Here is a 22,762-nt window from a genome sequence, read left to right on the forward strand (position 1 = left end):
TAGTACTTTTGCTTCCCCCTGACAATGCATCTTTCATGCATAAATACCTTGTTTATATCAGTTCAGATGTATGTAAACTGCCGCTGTCTGGTCTGCTGGGCGGGGCTTATTCACCTGCTCCCCCCTCCCTGTCTTGCTCTACGCACTTCTTCTAGTGTAGAGCAAGACAGGGAGGGGGGAGCAGTTGAATAAGCCCCGCCCATCGGACCGGACCGTGGCAGTTTACATACATCTGAACCGATATAAAAAAGGTATTTATGCATGAAAGGTGTGGGGTCAGGGGGAAGCAAAAGTACTAAGAGAATCCTTGTGTAACACACAATTGAATGATATCATTATATGATATCTCAAAAAAAGGGGTGACAGATTCCCTTTAAACTAGAACAATGTGGGAAGGGAAGCAAAAGGCCAGAAAAAGCCATACACCTGACGAATGCCATTGAGAACTCTGCTATTAGAAGTGGAAAGGAAGAACTAAGACAAAAGAATCTAAATAATAAAAATATTGGAGAAAGAGAAACCAATAAAAAACTAAAATGTTTCTATACTAATGCACAAAGCATGGGCAACAAACAAGGAGAATTGGAACTACTAACACAGGAAAATAAATATGACGTCATTGGAATCACTGAAACTTGGTGGGACAATACACATGATTGGAATACAAGGCTAGAAGGATAAAACTTATTTGCAAGAAACAGACTTGATAAACGAGGAGGTGTCGCATTGTATGTTACAATCACGTATATCTGCACAGAGATTGAAGCTTCAGAGACTGGGAGTTCTGTGGAAACTGTTTGGGTAAGAATACAAGGACAGAACAATGGAAAGGACACCATTGTAGGCATTTACTACAGGCCGCCTGTGCAAGCTGAAGATATGAATGAACTCTTTATGCATCAAATGGCAGAATTCTCCAAAAAATATGACATAGTTGTCATGGGAGATTTCAACTATCCAGACATTTGTTGGGAATCTCTCTCAGGCAAAACTAACAGGTCAAGGAAATTCTTATCCTCTCTTGCTGACAACTTTATCTTCCAAAAGGTAGGGGAGAAATCAAGGGGAACTGCTACCTTGGATCTAATCCTTATAAACAGGGAGGAAATGGTGGAGGAGGTAAAAGTGGCTGGGACCCTAGGAGGTAGCGACCATGCTATTTTAGAATTTTGGATAACTAGAGGAGGAAGACCTGTGAAGACTCAGACGTCAAGGTTAGATTTCAGAAAGGCAGATTTTAAGGGATTCAGAAAGAGAATTGGAGGGATCCAATGGCTGGATATCCTTAAGGACAAAAATGTCCAGGAAGGATGGAAAATCTTGAAAAATGAAATTCTCAAAGCACAATCGTTAACAATTCCAAAAAGAGGGAAGAATAGGAAGCATTTAAGGAAACCAGGATGGATGAACACAGAACTTAAGCACATGCTAAAAAGGAAGAAAGAAATGTTTATAAAATGGAAAGAGGGAGGCATATCTAAAGAAGAATATAATGCTGTCTGCAGAACCTGCAGGGCACGAATCAGATTATCTAAAGCTGACAATGAATTGAGGCTTGCAAGAGACTTCAAAAGCAATAATAAAAGATTTTGGGGATATGTCAAAAGTAAAAGAAAAGTCAAAGATGCTATAGGATTTCTACAGGATGAAAATGATGAAATGGTAAGACAGGATGTTGAGAAGGCTGAACTTTTAAATTCCTATTTTGCATCTGTTTTCTCTCAGAAAGGAAATGTAACATCAACTAATCTTCACTGTCCTATTAAGGGAATAGAAGAATCCAGGATATCTATAAACAGAAAGATAGTGAGGAAACACTTAGCTAACCTAAATGAATTCAAGTCTCCAGGTCCAGATGAATTACACCCCAGAGTACTGAAGGAGATAGCAGAAGAAATTTTTGAACCCCTCTCCATAATCTTTGAAAATTCGTGGAGAACAGGAGAAGTCCCAGAAGACTGGAGAAGAGCAAATGTTGTTCCTATCTTCAAAAAGGGGAAGAAGGTGGACCCAGGTAACTATAGGCCGGTGAGTCTGACTTCTATACCAGGAAAGATCTTTGAGCAAATTATTAAACAACATGTATGTCAGTACCTGGATAAGAATGAAGTGATTATACAGAGTCAGCATGGGTTTGTAACTAATAAGTCATGTCAGACTAACTTAATTTCCTTCTATGACAGAATCACTGATTGGGTGGATCAGGGAAATGCTGTAGATATAGTATATCTTGACTTCAGCAAAGCATTTGACAAAGTATCTCACACAATCCTTATTGAAAAAATGACTAAGTATGGAATGGACAAGACAACTGTTAGGTGGATTCATAACTGGTTTAGTGATTGGACCCAAAGAGTGGTTGTAAATGGCTGCACATCCAGTTGGAAGAATGTCTCAAGTGGGGTACCACAGGGCTCTGTCCTGGGCCCTGTATTGTTCAACATCTTTATTAACGATTTAGATGAAGGAATTGAGGGTAAACTGATTAAATTTGCAGATGACACAAAGCTAGGAGGGATAGCTAATACTAGAGAAGAGAGAGAGAAAATTCAAAAAGATATAAATAAACTGAAGCAGTGGGCAGCAACTAACAGAATGGTTTTTAACAGGGAAAAATGCAAAAGTACTACATCTGGGCAATAAAAATGAAAAAAAGCATATACAGAATGGGAGGAATAGGGCTAAGCAACAGCACATGTGAAAAAGACTTGGGTATACTAATAGATCACAGACTGAATATGAGTCAACAGTGTGATGCAGCAGCAAAAAAGGCAAATGCAATTCTAGGATGTATTAACAGAAGCATACAGTCTAGATCACGTGAAGTCATTATTGCTCTCTACTCCTCTTTGGTCAGACCTCATCTGGAATACTGTGTCCAGTTTTGGGAGCCACATTTTAAAAAAGACATCAACAAACTGGAGCAAGTTCAGAAAAGAGCGACCAGAATGGTGACCGGTCTGCAAACCCTGTCTTATGAGGAAAGGTTGCAGAATTTGGCAATGTTTAGTCTGCAAAAGAGAAGACTGAGAGGAGACTTAATAACTGTCTACAAATATCTCAAGGGCTGTCACATTGCAGAAGGATCATCTTTATTCTCATTTGCACAAGGAAAGACTAGAAGCAATGGGATGAAACTGAATGGGAGGAGACACAGAAAAACATTTTGACAGTTAGAGTTATCAATGAGTGGAACAGGCTGCCACGAGAGGTGGTGAGATCTCCTTCAATAGAAGTCTTCAAACAGAGGCTGGACAGATATCTGTCTGGGATGATTTAACAAATCCTGCTTTGAGCTGGGGGTTGGACCAGATGGCCCAGGAGGTCCCTTCCAACTCTACGATTCTATGATTCTATTCTATGATTCTAAAGTGGTGGTTGGCATACTTCCGGTGCGGCACAGTGGATTGTGGGATTCAGGGACATCCAGACGGAAGTGGATGACAGACAATTTAAGGCAATTATATATATAGTGTGATAAAACACTCCGGGATCGGCTTTGCTGGGGTCAAAGGTCACGTGCGTTCAGCATGAAACTCAGGCGCAGAGCTGGGATTCGGGTGTAACTGACCCTGGGTCAGGTTTATTAATGGTGAAAGCAATGCAAAAGGAAATAAAACATAAAACAAATCCTTGCCTGTCCGGCACTAACTAAACAATGGACAACCTAACTACCAACTGGCGGGCTTCTCCCGTCCAGCCAAACCACAGTTGCAGTGGGCACTGCTTTCACTCACGTGTGTCTCTCACACAGACAGGCTCTCTGTGTTCCCAGGCTGAGACCCTCACACAACCACCTGGCATCCTTTTATATCCACCTCCCATTATTCATTAGCAAGCAGGTGCGATACTGACCAGACTAGGCCACATAGGAAAGGAATCTGGGCGAGATATACCTGCCCTCATCCACTATTCCCACATGATTCTCACATATCCCCCCCTCTGCTCAGACCACTCCGGTCGAGCAATGACACCCGCCAAACAGTGCACTCGGGACAGGGCATCTGCATTTCCCACCTGTACCCCTGGGCGGTGCTCCACCGTAAAAGTGTAGGCCTGCAGGGCAAGGAACCACCGGGTCACCCGGCTATTCCGTTCCTTGTTCAAGTGCATCCACTTGAGAGGGGCATGGTCAGTGATCAGCCTGAACTTTCGGCCCACCAGGTAATATTTGAGGGCCTCTAGAGCCCACTTAATGGCAAGGCACTCTTTTTCTTCGACTGCATACCTTTGCTCGTGTTTATTCAGCTTCCTGCTGAGATAGAGGACTGGGTGTTCCACTCCGTCCCTCACTTGTGAGAGTACGGCCCCGATACCGGTATCAGAGGCATCCGTTTGTACCACAAACTCGCTGCGGAAGTCCGGAGTCACCAGTACGGGCTGAGAGCAAAGTGCCCGTTTTAGGCTATGGAAGGCTTCTTCAGCCACTAAACTCCATTTAATCATGACGGAGTCTTTCCCTTTTTAAGATCCGTCAGGGGGGTAGCGATGGCTGCAAAATTGGGTATGAACCGGCGATAATAGCCGGCGATCCCCAGGAAGGCTTGCACCTGCTTCTTGTTGACAGGTTGTGGCCAGTCCTGAACCGCCTGAATCTTATCAACCTGGGGTTTAACAACACCCCTCCCAATTACATACCCCAAATGCCGGGCTTCTTCTAGCCCGATGTGACATTTCTTGGGGTTCGCAGTTAGACCTGCCTCCCACAGGTCGTCAATCACAGCTTGTACTTTCTGGAGATGAGTCTCCCAGTCCAAGCTGTAAATGACAATGTCATCCAAATAGGCCGAAGCGTACCGCCTATGTGGCCTCAGGACTCGATCCATCAGTCTCTGGAAGGTCGCCGGTGCCCCGTGCAGTCCAAACGGCATATACACATACTGAAATAAACCTTCCGGCGTAGCAAATGCCGTCTTTTCTCTGGCAGCCTCAGCCAGAGGGATCTGCCAATACCCCTTTGTTAGATCTAGGGTCGTAATATACCGGGCTTTTCCTAACCGATCTATTAACTCGACGACCCGGGGCATAGGATAGGCATCAAATTTTGAGACCGCATTCAGTTTCCTGAAGTCATTGCAGAACCGGATGGTGCCGTCCAGTTTAGGAATTAGCACAATCGGGCTGGACCACGCACTGTGCGATTCCTCAATGACTCCTAACTCTAACATTGCCTTCACTTCTTGGGAAACGGCTTCACGGCGCGCTTCCGGGATTCGGTAGGGCTTTACGTGAACTGTGACACCAGGTTCCGTTACGATGTCATGTTTCATTAGCATAGTCTGCCCGGGTGTTTCTGAGAAAAACTTTTGGTTGTGAAGTAGAAACTGCCTGACCTCAGTCTTTTGCCGCTCCGAGAGAGTCTCTGCAACCCGTACCTCCGGTACGGTATGCGAGCAGACAGGACGGGCCAGCTCCGCTGACAAGGCAGACCGATCCTTCCAGGGCTTTATCAGATTTACATGATAAATCTGTTCAGGTTTCCGTTTACCTGCCTGGTATACACTCACTGGCCACTTTATTAGGTACACCTGTCCAACTGTGTGTTAAGACTTAATTTCTAATCAGCCAATCACATGGCGGCAACTCAGTGCATTTAGGCATGTAGACATGGTCAAGACAATCTCCTGCAGTTCAAACCGAGCATCAGTATGGGGAAGAAAGGTGATTTGAGTGCCTTTGAACGTGGCATGATTGTTGGTGCCAGAAGGGCTGGTCTGAGTATTTCAGAAACTGCTGATCTACTGGGATTTTCACGCACAACCATCTCTAGGGTTTACAGAGAATGGTCCGAAAAAGAAAAAAAATCCAGTGAGTGGCAGTTCTGTGGCCGGAAATGCCTTGTTGATGCCAGAGGTCAGAGGAGAATGGGCATACTGGTTCGAGCTGATAGAAAGGCAACAGTGACTCAAATTGCCACCCGTTACAACCAAGGTAGGCAGAAGAGCATCTCTGAACGCACAGTGCGTCGAACTTTGAGGCAGATGGGCTACAGCAGCAGAAGACCACACTGGGTACCACTCCTCTCAGCTAAGAACAGGAAACTGAGGCTACAATTTGCACAAGCTCATCGAAATTGGACAGTAGAAGATTGGAAAAACGTTGCCTGGTCTGATGAGTCTCGATTTCTGCTGCGACATTCGGATGGTAGGGTCAGAATTTGGCGTAAACAACATGAAAGCATGGATCCATCCAGCCTTGTATCAACGGTTCAGGCTGGTGGTGGTGGTGTCATGGTGTGGGGAATTTTTTCTTGGCACTCTTTGGGCCCCTTGGTACCAATTGAGCATCGTTGCAACGCCACAGCCTACCTGAGTATTGTTGCTGACCATGTCCATCCCTTTATGACCACAATGTACCCAACATCTGATGGCTACTTGCAGCAGGATAATGCGCCATGTCATAAAGCTCGAATCATCTCAGATTGGTTTCTTGAACATGACAATGAGTTCACTGTACTCAAATGGCCTCCTCAGTCACCAGATCTCAATCCAATAGAGCATCTTTGGGATGTGGTGGAACGGGAGATTCGCATCAGGGATGTGCAGCCGACAAATCTGCGCCAACTGTGTGATGCCATCATGTCAATATGGTCCAAAATCTCTGAGGAATGCTTCCAGCACCTTGTTGAATCTCTGCCACGAAGAATTGAGGCAGTTCTGAAGGCAAAAGGGGGTCCAACCCGTTACTAGCATGGTGTACCTAATAAAGTGGCCAGTGAGTGTACTTTGTAGTTTACTTCACCAACTCTTTCCTTGATCTCAAAGGGGCCCTGCCACTTTGCCAGGAACTTACTGTCCACCGTGGGGACCAGGATCAACACCCTATCTCCGGGTGCAAACGTACGGATCTTGGCGCCCCTATCATAGATTCTTTTTTGGGCTCCTTGAGCCTGTATCATGTGTTCTTTGACGATAGGCATAACAGCCGCAATACGGTCCTGCATTTGTGTGACGTGATCTATCACTGTTTTAAACGGAGTGACCTGACCCTCCCAGGTTTCTTTTGCAACGTCTAACAGTCCGCGAGGACGTCGGGCGTACAATAACTCGAAAGGCGAGAATCCCGTGGAAGACTGGGGTACTTCCCTGATGGCAAAAAGCAAATACGGATGTAAATAGTCCCAGTTCTTCCCATCCTTGTCTATCACCTTTCTCAGCATCTGCTTCAGAGTTTTATTGAACCGTTCGACCAACCCGTCTGTTTGAGGGTGATACACGGATGTGCGTAACGGTTCGATTTGTAACAATCGGCAGAGCTCCTTCATTACCCTGGACATAAAGGGGGTCCCCTGGTCGGTGAGTATCTGTTTTGGTATACCGACCCGACTAAACACATGCACCAGTTCCTTGGCAATCGTCTTGGTGGCCGTGTTACGCAAAGGGATGGCCTCCGGGTAACAAGTGGCATAATCCAAGATGACCAGGATATGTTGGTGTCCACGTGCAGACCGTGGAAGGGGCCCAACTAAATCCATCCCAATCCTCTCAAACGGGACTTCAATAATAGGTAGGGGTACCAAAGGGCTACAGAACCGAGGCTTAGGTGCAGAGGCTTGGCAGTCAGGACAAGACTCACAATATACACGAATATCGTGATGCATGCCTGGCCAAACAAAACAGTGTAATATCCTTTCGGTGGTTTTCTGGACTCCCAGGTGACCTCCCATCACATGTCCGTGGGCCAGGTCCAGCACCTGCCGCCGGTAGGGTTTTGACACGACTAATAGTTGCACCGTATCTTCCCCCTTTTTCTCTATCTGATAGAGTAAATCATTCTCCAGAACCATGTAAGGATATGCCAGCCTAGAGCCAGGTTCTACGGGTACCCCATTTATCACTTTTACATTTGTCCTAGCCTGAGAAAGGGTAGGATCCTTTATTTGCTCGCTTTGGAAGTCATCTTTCTGAACTTCCAAATCTGGCAAACGGGGAGGTGGACGGCTGTCGGCCTCCTCCTCTTCCCCGGTCTCCTCCGTATCACCCGCCATGACTGAAAACGGGAACTGCAGGTCATTTCCCGCAGACTCTTCCCCAGAGTCTTCCGGGGAGACCTCTTCCAGGGGTTCGGGACCCACACGCGCCCTGGGAGAAGAATCATGTACACTATTACCCTGGGGTATCAACTGATTCTCCCACAATTGCCAGAAGTGGGGAAAATCCCGGCCCAGGATAACATCATGCAATAACGCCGGGACGAGTCCCACTTTATGTTGCACAGACCCATAGGAAGTAGTAATGCATATGACCGTGGTGAGGTACGAACAGGTGTCTCCATGCACACACGTTACAGAAAATTTGTCTGATGGTCCAGTCGGGGCTGACACCAGACTGGCCTTCACCAGAGTCACCACACTTCCCGAGTCTAACAATGCCACCACCTTTTTGCCATCAACAGTTAAATCACACAAGTGTTTTTCCACATCCTTTTGACCGGCATTCACACTCACTACCCGTGCAACCATAGACATGCGGTTTTTAGAGTCTGTGAGGTCGCACTGCATGGGTCCAGTAGTGACCGGACAGTTCGCAGCAATATGTCCCATCTCTTGGCAGCGGAAACACCTAACGGGCCCCTTGCTTAGACCATAGTTTGTTACTCTCGGCCTCGCAGTGCGGGCAGTCCCGTTTTCCTCCCCACTGTCTTAGGGATTTTTCCTTCTCCCCTACTCCCTGGAACAGTCTTACCGGTTCCACGTGGAGATGATGACGAACGAGGTGGGGTAGCGTCATCTCGGAGTCCTTCCGCCATGGAGTACCGTTCAACCAGATCCACCAGTTGATCTGCCGTCGTAGGATTTCCATGGCTTACCCACTTCCTCAGGGCTGGCGGCAGAGCTCTCAGGTACTTGTCCATGACGACTCTCTGGATTATCTCTGGCGCTGTCAGCACCACGGGTTGTAGCCACTTCTTCGTCACGTGGATCAGGTCGAACATCTGTGACCGCGGTGGTTTATCCGGCTGATAAGTCCATTGATGCACTCTCTGTGCACGGACAGCGGTCGTCACTCCCAGCCGGGCCAAGATCTCAGCTTTCAATTTGTCAAAGTCCTGCGCGGCTTCAGGCTCTAAGTCATAATAAGCCTTTTGGGCCTCACCGGAAAGAAACGGGGCAATCAGGCCGGCCCATCGTGCCTTCGGCCATTTTTCTCGCACCGCCGTCCGTTCAAACGTGGTCAGGTATGCCTCGACGTCATCTTCGGTCGTCATTTTCTGCCAGTACCGACTCACGTGAATCACTCTCGACTCGGCTTCCAGGTTAAGCTCAGGTAAGCTTGCCAAGCGCTGCGCCACCTGCTGGAGAAGCGAACGATCGGTAACTGTCATGTCCACCAACTCCTTCAGCTGGGCCATCATCACCCGATTAGCTTCTTGCTGGACGGCGGTGGACTGTACCAGCGCTTTCACCACGTCCTCCATGCTCATGCTTGCAACGTGATGCCCGCATTCTCCACCACAATGTGATAAAACACTCCGGGATCGGCTTTGCTGGGGTCAAAGGTCACGTGCGTTCAGCATGAAACTCAGGCGCAGAGCTGGGATTCGGGTGTAACTTACCCTGGGTCAGGTTTATTAATGGTGAAAGCAATGCAAAAGGAAATAAAACATAAAACAAATCCTTGCCTGTCCGGCACTAACTAAACAATGGACAACCTAACTACCAACTGGCGGGCTTCTCCTGTCCAGCCAAACCACATTTGCAGTGGGCACGGCTTTCACTCATGTGTGTCTCTCACACAGACAGGCTCTCTGTGTTCCCAGGCTGAGACCCTCACACAACCACCTGGCATCCTTTTATATCCACCTCCCATTATTCATTAGCAAGCAGGTGCGATACTGACCAGACTAGGCCACATAGGAAAGGAATCTGGGCGAGATATACCTGCCCTCATCCACTATTCCCACATGATTCTCACAATAGATATCAGTTTTTGTGCCTTGGTCATTTGTATGGGTATTGTGTTATGTTATGGATTATCATACCTTGAATATTGGTGATCAGTACTTGCTTCATCATAGATCAGCAGTTCCAAGTGGAGGACTGTTTGTACGGCAGAGTTGTTAGCCATCTCCAGAATCATTGGGTAAGTCTCCCTCTTCTGTATTGTACATGCTCTTATGGTCAGCGGAGTTCTCTGTCTCTTTTCTCTCCCACACATACAGCTCTGGCAAAAAATAAGAGACCACCACATCAAAATCCTGTCATGGGCAGCCCATTCTCCAGACCTGAACCCCATTGAAAACCTCTGGAATGTAATCATGAGGATGATGATGGATAGTCACAAGCCATCAAACAAAGAAGAACTGCTTAAATTTTTGCGCCAGAAGCAGTGTGAAAGACTGGTGGAAAGCATGCCAAGATGCCGGAAAGCTGTTTTTAAAAATCATGGTTATTCCACAAAATATTGACTTCTGAACTCTTCCTGAGTTTAAACATTAGTATTGTTGTTTCTAAATGATTATGAACGTGTTTTATTTGCATTATTTGAGGACTGAAAGCACTGCATTTTTTTTTATTTTGACCATTTTTCTTTGTCAGAAAAAAAATACAAAATTTATTGCTTGAAAATTCAGAGACATGTTGTCAGAAGTTTATAGACTAAAAGAACAACTTACATTTTTACTCTAAAATATACCTATAAAGATAAAAATCAGACAAACTGAACATTTGAAAGTGGTCTCTTAATTTTTGCCAGAGCTGTATATTCAGAGCAATTCAGAGTATAAATTTCCATGAATTTATACTCAGCGAAACAATTTTTGGGGAAAATTCATAGAAGCGAGGTAATTAGAGTTTCAAAGAGGAGGATGTGTATCTTAGAACATTTTGAGTTTTGGAAAAAAAACTAAAAGGTTTCATGTTTATTTATACTTTTCTATCCTTTAAAATCCAATCATGAAATAAAAAGAAAAAGTGACAGTTTCTTAACATCATATGCACATGTGTTTTTAACTTGTGCTGACTCATTTATTTGAAAGAGATCAAACAGACTCCTAATTGTGTACGCAGGCAGGATGTTGTATGTTGACACTGACGGTTAGTTTTGTAATTAATTTGTGTACTTTTTCTTTCACTTTGGCAGTTTGCTCAGTTTGTTTAGTTGCGAGTAAATACTTGTCTGTGGTTTCATCACTTTAATTAATTATCATTAAATATTATTTTATGTGAGTTATGGGCATGACAGCAAATTATGCATACAGAAGCAAATTTCTCTAGGCTGTTTCCAGTAACCATTTAAATCAGTATTACGGTATAAGTCAATCAGTGAATGGGAATATTTAATGTAGCAATTCCTAAGAGGTTTTTTTTCAAGATCTCTACTTGCTTTAAGGCTATGTACCCATGTATGCAGAAAATTCCTGACTGAAAACCGGACTCCTTCCCAGAAAACGCGCATTTTTTTTTCGTGCTTTTTTCCACGCGTTTTTTTTGCGTGATTTTTGCACGCTTTTTATGCGTTTTTTTCCAGAGCGTCCCCAGTCTCATAGAAAATAGTTAGAAATGCGGATTTTTCTGCAAAATTACCGAGCATGCTGCGTTTTTTACCGTGATGCGTTTTTTTCTGTGGAAAAAAACGCATCAATATGCACAAAAAGTGCAAAATTCATTAAAATGAATGGGATGCTTCTTGTTAGCGTTTTTAAGCATTTTTGCCAGTAAAAATGCTTAAAAAACGCGAAAAAAATGCTTACGTGTGCACACACCCTCACTCCTTAAAAACGAGTGACGCACATAGCATGTCATGAGCTTGTGTCAGTTCCCGCATCATGATGTGCTATGTTCATCATGACTTTAAACTGTCACTGTGTGAAAGCTGAGCGGCACAGGCAGAGATGCACGGACCCATTTCATTGGTCCCCTCTCTCTGATTGACTCAATCTGTCTGACCTATCACAGCATGATTGTGCAGGAGGTGCTGAAATATGCAGCCCAGCTCCTGCAGTATCAGCCAGGGCCAGTGCACACACCACCGCTGGCTGATTAACCCTCCACATGCCATGATTGCCCTTCTTTTTAGGTGTGCATAAAAGCACAGTCCACCACAGTTTTTGTACACCTCTTAAAAGCCTGATACCACCGAATAGAAACCACAGAAAGTCCAAAGTAACTCTGCTGCCTCATTAGTGAATAGATCCCTTGGGGGTTTTATCCAACTGACGTATTGTGTAGATTCAGATGGAAACTCCGATATAAGGGCTCAGCGTGGAGCGCAGGTTAAATGTTCTATACATCAAAATGTCACCAATAAAAGCTGCTATTCAACCCACAAAAGCAAATCCTCACTCATATTTGTCATCTGTTAACAATAATTTGGGGTGTTTCCACATTACTGGAAGCACAAAGGCTCTGGAAAGGTGACGTGACTCCCACCCAACAAAATTCAGCAAAATCTGCACTCCCAAATCCAAATGCCCTCTTCTCCTGAGCCCCACAGTGTACCTAAACCGCAGGTAGCATCCACATATTTGGCATTATAGTAGCGAAGGGAGCCTATATAATTTACAGGGTGCATATCCCCAGAAGTACAAGCTGGGCACAATGCACTGGGCACTAAAATGTACTGGCCACTACAATGGCATATTTGCATTTTCACTTAACAACATCCATTGGTAGTGTAAGGTAGCGCTGTCATTCGGGTAGGAGATACTCGCTTGGCAGCCAATAAATCACATCCGGCACAGGTTTCTTAACATAACTCCAACAGTCCATGCGGTTTATTAGGCATCATAAACCCTCAAAGCAATAGACAGTTCATAACAACAGCATAGCGTCCATGACCGAGCTTCACTCTGCTTATCCTGTGTTCACACAGGTTGTGCAATGTCCAGTACACAGGCTCCCTAGACTCAGAGTTATATCTCCTGTCTGGGTTTACCTCATGGCTGCTTCTCAGTGCAGACATTCATTCCCTCCAGGGAACTCTCACACACACGTCTCATGTGTACAGGAAGGCAGACCCATCTTCCAGCGAGACCTTCCACAACGGACCAACCGGGTCCCAGCATTCACTCATGTGACCTACCCTGGCCATCTTATATGGTCTGTAGCCACGCCCACCGGGTCACATGGCTATGACCTCATCACAGGTCCTACAAGCATTCATACATTCTTTACTATGGCGTTCTAGCCACACCCCTGGGTGGATTTGTAGGTAGCGCTCCCTAACCCATTGGCACAAAACCTCAGCAGTATCACTGCTGATCAACACATACACAAGTCTTCATCTCAAGGCCACCCACCTTGAGATACATTACAATCATTCAGCATCCTACACCTATCAGGACACTGGAAATGCTTATACGCCTGTCCTGGGACACCCACACAGTGCCCCCTAGTGGACACAGTAGTCACTACACCACAGTAGCAAAATCATCACTACACCTGTAAATTCCCTGAGTGGTGCAATTTGCAAATTGGGATCTCTTGAGGGGGGATTTTGCTCTTCTGGCACTTAGGGGCTCTGTATATGGAGCCCGCAAACTATTCTATGAAAATTTGTTCTCCAAGAGTCAAATAGCGCTCTGACCCTCCCAAGTCTCACCATGTGGCCAAACAGTACTGTATAGCCACATATGGAGTATTGTCACATTCACAAGAGATTGTGTAGAAAATATATTTGGTCATTTTTACCTATTTCCCCTTCTGAAAATGTAAAATCTGGGTCTAAAACAATATTACAGTGATAAAAATTTATTTTCTTCACCACTCAATGCTAAAAAATTTTGTGAAACCCACATTGTGTCAATATGTTCACTGTACCCTTAGATAATTTAATTAAGGTGTGTAGTTTGTAAAATGGGGTTACTTATGGGGGCTACTGCTGTTTTCAGTCTCTGCTCTGTCTATCTGGAGGAAGCCGGCTGTCAATTAGCATGACACCAGTAGTCCCGCCCTGTCAACAGGAAGATAAACTGCTGCTCTGTTGAAAGGGAGTAGCTGAATCTCTGGCAGGGGCGGTTAATGACCCGCAACATGCACAACAGACAGGTAATTGCCTCTGTTAGCAACTACATACTTTTTTTTTTAAGTCCCAGATATCCCCTTTAATAACACTTTCCCACATTCCCAACCTGCTTATGTACATGTACATCACGTATCAGATGCTCGTGTATAGAGCTGGTTCCACTGCCAGCACCTGTCCCTCACAACTAGCTCCTTAAACTGCTGTTTAACCACTTAGATGTTTCTGTCAGTCTCTGAAAGTGGCATTTAAGTGGTCCAGTCGTGGGAAAAGCGTGTGTTACAGTGCTAGTCTTCCCCCAACATCGAAGTTAATGGGTTACTTTAGCAGAAGGTGGTCTACTGAAGGCCACCATTCTTACCTTTCTGGTATCCCGTTAATATTTCAAATACTGCAATTCATTTCATAATTATAACAACTATTAAAGTATTGCAGTATATTGCGCAAACAATTGCACATTCAAGTAAAAAAAGTAAAAAAAAATATTAAAATAAATTAAAAAACTGTTAAATTGTCCCCCTTTTCCCGTTCCAAAAAATAAAAAGCATAAAAAAGCATAGTTTGTATTACCATGTACGTAAAAGTACAATATATCAAAAACAAAAATTATGTAACATAAACAGTAATTGCTTAAAGAAAAAAAGTCACATATACCCAAAATAGTATCAATAAAAACCTACAGCCTGTCAAGCATCAGTGGAAAATAAATAAGCATTATGTTTTGCAAAATAGCAACACAAAAACATTATTTATTTTATTATTTTTTTACAGAATTCTTTAAAATCACACTGACCTGCAGTATCATGTCGTTGGCTCATTTTTAACCCCTTACGGAATGTGGTAAAGATGAAACCAAAAACAATGGCTGAATTTAGTTGTTCTTCACTCCACTTATAATTTACTGACAAACAAAAGAAAATTCCATGTTAAATAGTTTGGTGTCTTTCAATACTCTTGGAAGAAGGAGAATATCCTTCTGAATATATGAGCATTTGTTTTCTCATTTCCATACAGACTCACCCATTAAATACCAGAGAATATGGGAAGCAAGATGTGCCACAGTCCGCGCTGCTGAATCCACAAAATCACCTGGGATGCAAGATGTAGTAACAAAGTACTGCTTTATTCCTTCCTACGCGTTTCGGCGCCCTTCCTGGCACCTTCCTCAAGTATATCCCTGAGGAAGGTGCCAGGAAGGGCGCCGAAACGCGTAGGAAGGAATAAAGCAGTACTTTGTTACTACATCTTGCATCCCAGGTGATTTTGTGGATTCAGCAGCGCGGACTGTGGCACATCTTGCTTCCCATATTCTCTGGCAGTTTTTCCACTTTGGAGTGGTCGGTGGAGGTCCTGCAGCAGCTGATACTGTGTTATGTCTTCAAGCCAGTTGTGGGTCACACAACCGGAATAGGTGAGTGGAACTGCATTACACCACTCACATAGTAGTGTCACTAGTGATAGGGCACTATTGCGCCTCTTTTTCCCCCACCCTTTTTGTATTCACCCATTAAATAGGGTGTTTAGTACATCATATGCATGCATAGACCACTGTACTAGCTATTGAACGATGGGTAAGTGGATCAATGGTTTCAAATGTCATCACTTATGGAGATGTTGTTTTAAATCAGCTTCTCCATTTTCCATGAACAGTGGCTGATTTACAGATCTCCAAAAGAATTTACTGCCCATTGAAGTGAAGGTTGTAAACTATCAAACACACTTAATTGAGTGGATGATGTATTGAAAATGGATCATTGAGCGTATAGTGCTTGTTGTGCACTGGCAGTGTACTGTGACCGATTTATCATTATCCCAACGGACAGATAAAACATTGAGCAGCCTTCTACAAGTCAGGAGATCTACTCAACACTGGTTTATCCAGATAGGCTATAGATCTGTATAAAAACATGGAGACTAAAGGGGAGGTAGTTGTACATGGCTGCTAGATCAGATGCGACTCTAGTCATCAAGCAACAACCCCTTTTTGTTTGCACTAGTCTTTATGTTTGTGGCTTAAGATACAGTATCTTGTCAACAAGTTAGAAGTGGGAAATTTCTGCTTTTATTTTTTTCCATAGCTCCCCTTCGTATGTTATTTTTGTTTGTTCTGGGGCTTTTTTAAACCGCCACACCGTTCCAGAGATATGGTCCTTTTAATAAATATTTGGCTTTAGTTGTTTTTTCAAAGAGGTAATAAGAGTAAAAACACTACAAAATTTGTAATGCGATTTCTCCAAGCATGAGAATAGCTTACAGTAGCAATCAAAATTATTATTCAACCTTTACTCAACCTTCGCCACCCTGATCTCCTCACTAGCCAACAACCCCAAAAAACTTTTTGACACTTTTCACTCCCTCCTCAGGCCAAAAGCACAAGCCCCTATCACAGACATTTGTGCTGATGACCTGGCCTCCCACTTTACAGAAAAAATAGATAATATCTGTCAGGAAATCTGCTCCCAACCACCAAGTTCTGTGACTCCCATCCCTTCCTGCATCTCCCCTGGCTCACTTTTCACATGTGAACCCATCACAGAAGACTCCAGACTCCTCTCTTCCTCTCATCCTACTACATGCACTACCAACCCCATTCCCTCACATCTCCTCCAGTCTCTCTCCAGTTGTCACAACTCACCTAACTGCAATCTTTAATCTCTCCCTCGCCTCGGACATTTTCCCATCCTCCTTCAAACATGCCATTGTTACTCCATTACTAAAGAAACCCCCTCTCGACCCGCACAAACAACTACAGACCAGTCTCCAATCTCCCCTTCATTTCTAAACTTTTGGAGCACCTAAGTTACTCCCGCCGTACCCGTTACCTCTCCATTCACTCCCTTCTAGACCCTTCACAGTCCGGCTTCCGCCCCCTACATTCAACTCAAACTGCACTCATCAAAGTGACCAGTGACCTTCTGACAGCAAAACGTAACGGTGACCACTCTCTGCTCATTCTTCTTGATCTATCTGCAGCTTTCAACAATGTTGACCACCATCTTCTACTCTCTAGGCTCCAGTCACTAGGTGTTAAGGACACTGCTCTCTCCTGGTTCTCTTCCTATCTTTCTGACCGCTTCTTCAGTGTTTTGTTCTCTGGCTCCACGTCATCTCCTCTTCCTCTCGCTGTCGGGGTACCTCAGGGCTCAGTCCTTGGCTCCCTTCTCTTCTCTCTCTACAAGGCCCCAATTGGACAGACCATCAGCAGATTTGGCTTTCAGTACCATTTTTATGCTGATGACACACAACTATATACATCATCTCCTGACCTTACACCCACTGTACTACAGAATGCCAGTGACTGTCTGTCTGTCTGCAGTCTCCAACATCTTATCCACTCTCTATCTGAAACTCAACCTCTCCAAAACTGAACTTCTTCTGCTCCCGCCATCTACTAACCTTTCTAAATGTGACATTTCCCTCTCCGTAAGGGTGGCACCACAATAACACGCCGGCAGCAGGCGCGCTGTCTGGGTGTTATGTTTGACACCAATCTCTCCTTCACATCTCATATACAATCTCTTGCCCGCTCTTGCCGCTTACACCTAAAGAACATCTCTAGAATCCACCCTTTTCTCACCATGGACACAAAAAAACCCCACAGTGTAGCATTGATCTACTCCCGCCTGGATTACTGCAACGCTCTATTAATTGGCCTCCCCGTTACTCGACTATCCCTTCTCCAGTTCATACCTAATGCAGCAGCCAGGGTCATCTATCTGGCTAATCGGTACTCGGACACATCCGCTCTTCGCCAGTCCTTACATTGGCTGCCCATTCATTATAGGATCCAATTCAAAGTACTTGTTCTCACCCACAAAGCTCTCCACAGTGCAGCACCCCCTTACATCTCCTCCTTCATTTCTGTCTATCGGCCTAACCGACCGCTGCGTTCTGCAAATGACTTTCGACTAACCTCTGCACTAATCTGTACCTCCCACTACCGACTCCAAGACTTCTCCCGCGCTGCACCAATCCTCTGGAATGCTCTACCCCAAGAAATTAGGACTATCCACAATTTGCATAGTTTCAGGCACTCCCTCAAAACACCTTTGCTCAGAGCAGCCTGTCACGTTCACTAATCAAAGTCATTCTATGTATAAGTGTGCATATGTAGCCCATTCACTATCTCCATCCAACCCTCACTCTCTCAAGATTGCTGGACCATCATTGTAAATACACCATTGTAAATACACACCTGTACTTTGTATCTCCCCCACCTCATTGTAGATTGTAAGCTCTCACATGCAGGGTCATCTTATTTTGCTTTAATTATTGTATTGTTAACGTTGTTACTTATGACTTGTGTTTTGAAACTGTTAAACTGTAAAGTCCTGCGGAATATGTTGGTGCTATATAAATAAAGATTATTATTATTATTGTATAGCAAATTACGTTTATTTGCAAAATTTACAAGATTTATGTTGTTTACAATAACACAATTTAACTGCAATAAGTTCGATAGCTGGACCCAACTGTGAGACTTTAGAAGTACTCCTGGAGTGGACCCGCTGGACCGTGGCAACGAACCTCCCACGGGCGAGCTGGCCAGGTGGACCACCCCCTATACAGGGAGTGTTAGGGGCAGACCCATGGGTAACTATCACCACGGCAGCTGGTACCCAGGGAAAGGACACAGAAGACACGACGGGACGCCGGAGAGGCTGGCGGAGGATCTCCCTAGGACAGGAACACGGTTGGCGGACAGGACAGGAACTCGGGCAAGATGGCAGTGACCAGGCACGGACTGGAGGACACAGCTGGGAGACCAGAACAGGACGGAACGGAACCCCGGACTACCAGATCCTAGGAGAGAGAACAGCGGAGATGACGGATGAGATATAGGCAGGCTGAAAGCAGGGGTACACACAGTGGGAAGTGGGGCCAGAATCACTAGCAGGGCACAAGTGATAATCAGGCACCGCCAGGAGGAAGAGGCGGCCTGATATAGGGAACGTGTCAGGGACTTCCGGGTCATGACCCCTCCCAGAGCAGAGTGAGGAGAGCGCGTGCCTTCAGGGGGAATGGAGGGTGCGCGTGCTCCTGAACACAGTGTGAGCGCGCGCCCGATGAAGAGCAAGAAGCCGGGCAGGGGTGCGCTCCCGTCGGAGCGCAGAAGACAGGGCAGGAGCGTGTGCTGTGTAAGTGTGCTGGGGGCGCAGAGCCGCAGTGAGGAACAAGGCGGCCGAGACTGCGGCGTGGAAGCAGACCGTCACCGGGAGGGCTGCAGCAGCGGTGTGGAAGCTGGCGGGGACTGCAGCAGCAAGCGGGAGGGACGCGGCAGTGGCGTGACAGTACCCCCTTCCCTACGTGCCCCCATCCGCAGACTGGAAAGAAACTTAGCCAAAATTTGAGGAACCTGGATATTCTCCCGAGGCTCCCAGGACCTCTCCTCGGGACCAAAGCCCTTCCAATCAACCAAGAAAAAGGTCCTCCCTCCTTGCTTTTTCATAGCCAAAATGTCTTTAACCTCAAAGACATCATCAGCGGAGACAGGTGGAGGTGACTGGGTAGCAGAGGCATGGAACCGATTGAGGATGACAGGTTTTAGAAGGGACACATGAAAGGAATTAGGGATGCGGAGTGAGGCGGGAAGCCGCAGTTTGTAGGAGACATCGTTGATACAAGCCAACCGGGGTCCCAGTTTATGCGAAGGGATCTTTAGATGAATGAACTTGGAGGATAGCCAAACCTTATCACCCGGGTGATATAGTGGGGAATCCAAGCGCCTCTTGTCTGCGTGTCTTTTCACCCTGTCACGTGCTAACTCGAGAGCGGCCTTGGTCTGCTGCCAGATCCAAAAAAAGGTGACTTGGCAGAAGATTCGCTGATGTGATTGTTAAAGGCAAATTCAGCCCACGGGAGTAAGTCAGACCAGTCATTCTGGTGGGCATTAGAAAGTGCCGGAGATAGTTCACCAAATTCTGGTTAGTCCGCTCTGCTTGACCATTGGACTGTGGGTGGTATGATAAGGTGAAGTCAAGTGTGACGTCCATAGACCGGCATAGGGCTCTCCAAAATCGAGAGGTGAATTGGACTCCTCTTTCCGAAACAATATGCTGGGGCAGTCCATGGAGACGGAAGATGTGATGAATGAAAACTTTCGCAAAGTCAGGCGCTGAAGGTGACCCAGTGAGAGAGATGAAGTGTGCCATCTTGGAGAATCTGTCTACCACCACAAGTATGACGGTGCAGTCTGCAGACTTGGGTAGATCGGTAATAAAATCCATGACAACGTGTTGCCAAGGAGCCGAAGGAACTGGAAGCGGGTGTAGAAGACCGGAGGGCAGCTGCCTGGGCACCTTGTTTTTGGCACAGGACGGACAGGAGGCAACAAAACTTCGGACATCCTGGAGAAGAGTAGACCACCAGTAGTAGCGGGACACAAGGACAAGCGTCTTCTTAAGGCTGACATGACCTGCAAGTTTGGAAGCATGCCCCCAGCGTAAGACACGTCTCCGGCCCTTCTCTGGCACAAAAGTTTTACCAGGAGGTGGCGAAACTAACGAGACAGGTGCCACCGTGATGAGCCTGGATGGGTCCAAGATGTGCGTGGGCTCTTCCTCAATATCACTGGACAAGAAAGACCTGGACAAAGCGTCAGCCTTGAGGTTCTTGTTGCCAGGACGGAAGTGCAGGTCAAAATCGAATAGGCCGAAGAACAGGGACCACCTGGCCTGACGAGGGTTGAGTCTCTGTGCCGATCGAATGTAAGCTAGGTTCTTATGGTCTGTGTAGATTGTAAACGGATGTACGGCTCCCTCCAATAAATACCTCCATTCCTCCAGGGCTAACTTAATGGCAAGCAGCTCCTTGTCTCCAATGGAATAATTCCGTTCCGATGTGGAGAAAGTCTTGGAAAAGAAACCGCACGTAACAAGCCAACCAGAGGGGGATTTCTGAGAAAGGACTGCTCCGGCCCCGGTTGCCGAAGCATCAACCTCGAGGATGAAAGGCTTGTTAGCCTCTGGGCAATGGAGCACGGGTGCCGTGGCGAAGGCCTGTTTCAGAGACAAGAAGGCGTTCTCGGCTTCAGGTGACCAGACGTGAGGATTAGCTCCCTTGTGGATCAAAGAGGAGATGGGACTAGTCAGAGAAGAAAAATGAGGAATGAACTGCCGGTAGTAATTTGCGAAACCAAGAAATCGCTGAATTGCCTTCACGCCGTGGGGGCGCGGCCAGTTGAGCACGGCAGATACTTTCTCTGGGTCCATGCGTAAGCCTGAGTCGGAGATGATGTAGCCTAAGAACGGAAGGGAGGACTGTTCAAAGGCGCATTTCTCCAGCTTAGCATACAGGCGATTCTCCCTCAGGCGCAACAGTACTTGACGGACATTTCTTCTGTGGGTGGACAGGTCAGGAGAGAAGACAAGACTATCGTCCAGATATACTACCACACAGGAGTACAGAAGGTCTCGGAAAATGTCATTTACAAATTCCTGGAAAACTGCGGGCGCGTTGCACAAACCGAAGGGCATGACCAGATATTCGTAGTACCCATCCCTGGTGTTGAAAGCGGTCTTCCATTCATCTCCGGAGCGAATACGGATGAGATTGTAGGCTCCATGGAGATCTAGTTTGGTAAAGATCTGCGGCCCTCGCAGCCGATCGAATAACTCAGGGATGAGAGGAACTGGGTACTTGTTCTTGATAGTAATTTCATTAAGACCCCGATAGTCGATACAAGGACGAAGAGACCCATCTTTCTTCTTGACAAAGAAGAAACCTGCTCCAGCGGGTAAAGACGACTTCCGGATAAAGCCTCTGGCCAAATTTTCCTGAACATACTCGGTCATGGCTTGGGACTCGAGGATTCAAAGGATAAATTCGCCCCCGGGGTGGAGTAAAGCCCGGAACAAGATCGATCGGGCAATCATATGGCTGGTGTAGGGGAAGAGTCCCTGCCTCCTTCTTGTTGAAGATGGCGCCGAAGGCCCAGTAGGCTGAAGGCAGAGCCGCTGGTCCCGAGGCAGGTGGCGAAGTTTTGTGAGGCTGCACAGGAAGGAGGCACTTAGTCTGGCAGGACTGACCCCAACGAAGAATGTCTCCAGATCCTTAATCCAGGACAGGTTCGTGTATCCTTAACCAACCAAGGAAGACCTAAAAGCAAGGTGTGGGATAATGAAGGCAGTACGAAGAAGGCTATCTTCTCTCGGTGCAAGGTCCCGATCTGTAACTCCACCTCTTCGGTGACCAAGGTAACGGTCTCGCGCAGGGGAGCACCGTCGACTGAAGCTAACTGCCGGAGAATCTCCAAGGACCTGACAGGTATCCGCAATCTTTTTATCGCCTCAAGTTGGATGAAGTTCCCTGCTGCCCCTGAATCAATATAGGCCACCTCAGAAAAACGTTTGGTACCCAGGATTAACAAAACAGAGAGGGTCAAGGGTAGAGAGGTATCACTGACACCTAGGGAGGCCTCTCTTACCTGTCCTAGGCAGAGGCGTTTCCAGGCCTCACCGGACAGGAACGCAGGAGATGTGTGGCACTGCCACAATAGAGGCAAAGACCGTGTGTAAGTCTTTCCTGGCGACGCTGCTCCGCTGGTTTGAGTAGGTCCACCTGCATGGGCTCTGGTGCTGAAGCCGCGGAGGAAAATCGCGGACGAGGAGGACTGCGTGTAGAGGGAGAAAAATGAGGAGGTCTTCTCTCCCTAGCGGCTTCGCGGGAGCGTTCCTGGAAACGTAGGTCGATATGCGCTGCCAGAGAAATAAGGTCATCCAAATACGTAGGTGTGTCTCTCCCAGCTAACTCATCTTTAATTTGAGCGGACAAACCGGGCCAAAAAGCCCCCACCAGGGCCT

General features: G+C 46.2%; 1 long non-coding RNA gene across 1 annotated transcript in view; it reads right to left on the reverse strand.

The window, feature by feature from the left end:
- The window catches only part of LOC141083580 (uncharacterized), a 171,505-nt gene that overhangs the window by 28,653 nt on the left and 120,090 nt on the right, over window positions 1-22,762 (reverse strand). The window contains exon 2 of the long non-coding RNA XR_012230759.1: window positions 9,982-10,163. This is a non-coding gene — a long non-coding RNA (uncharacterized lncRNA). The remainder of the gene's footprint in view (window positions 1-9,981; window positions 10,164-22,762) is intronic.

This window comes from Dendrobates tinctorius, unplaced genomic scaffold (genome assembly GCF_039654945.1).
Source record: "Dendrobates tinctorius isolate UK_male_01 unplaced genomic scaffold, ASM3965494v1 ptg000005l, whole genome shotgun sequence".
NCBI classification, from domain to species: Eukaryota; Metazoa; Chordata; class Amphibia; order Anura; family Dendrobatidae; genus Dendrobates; species Dendrobates tinctorius.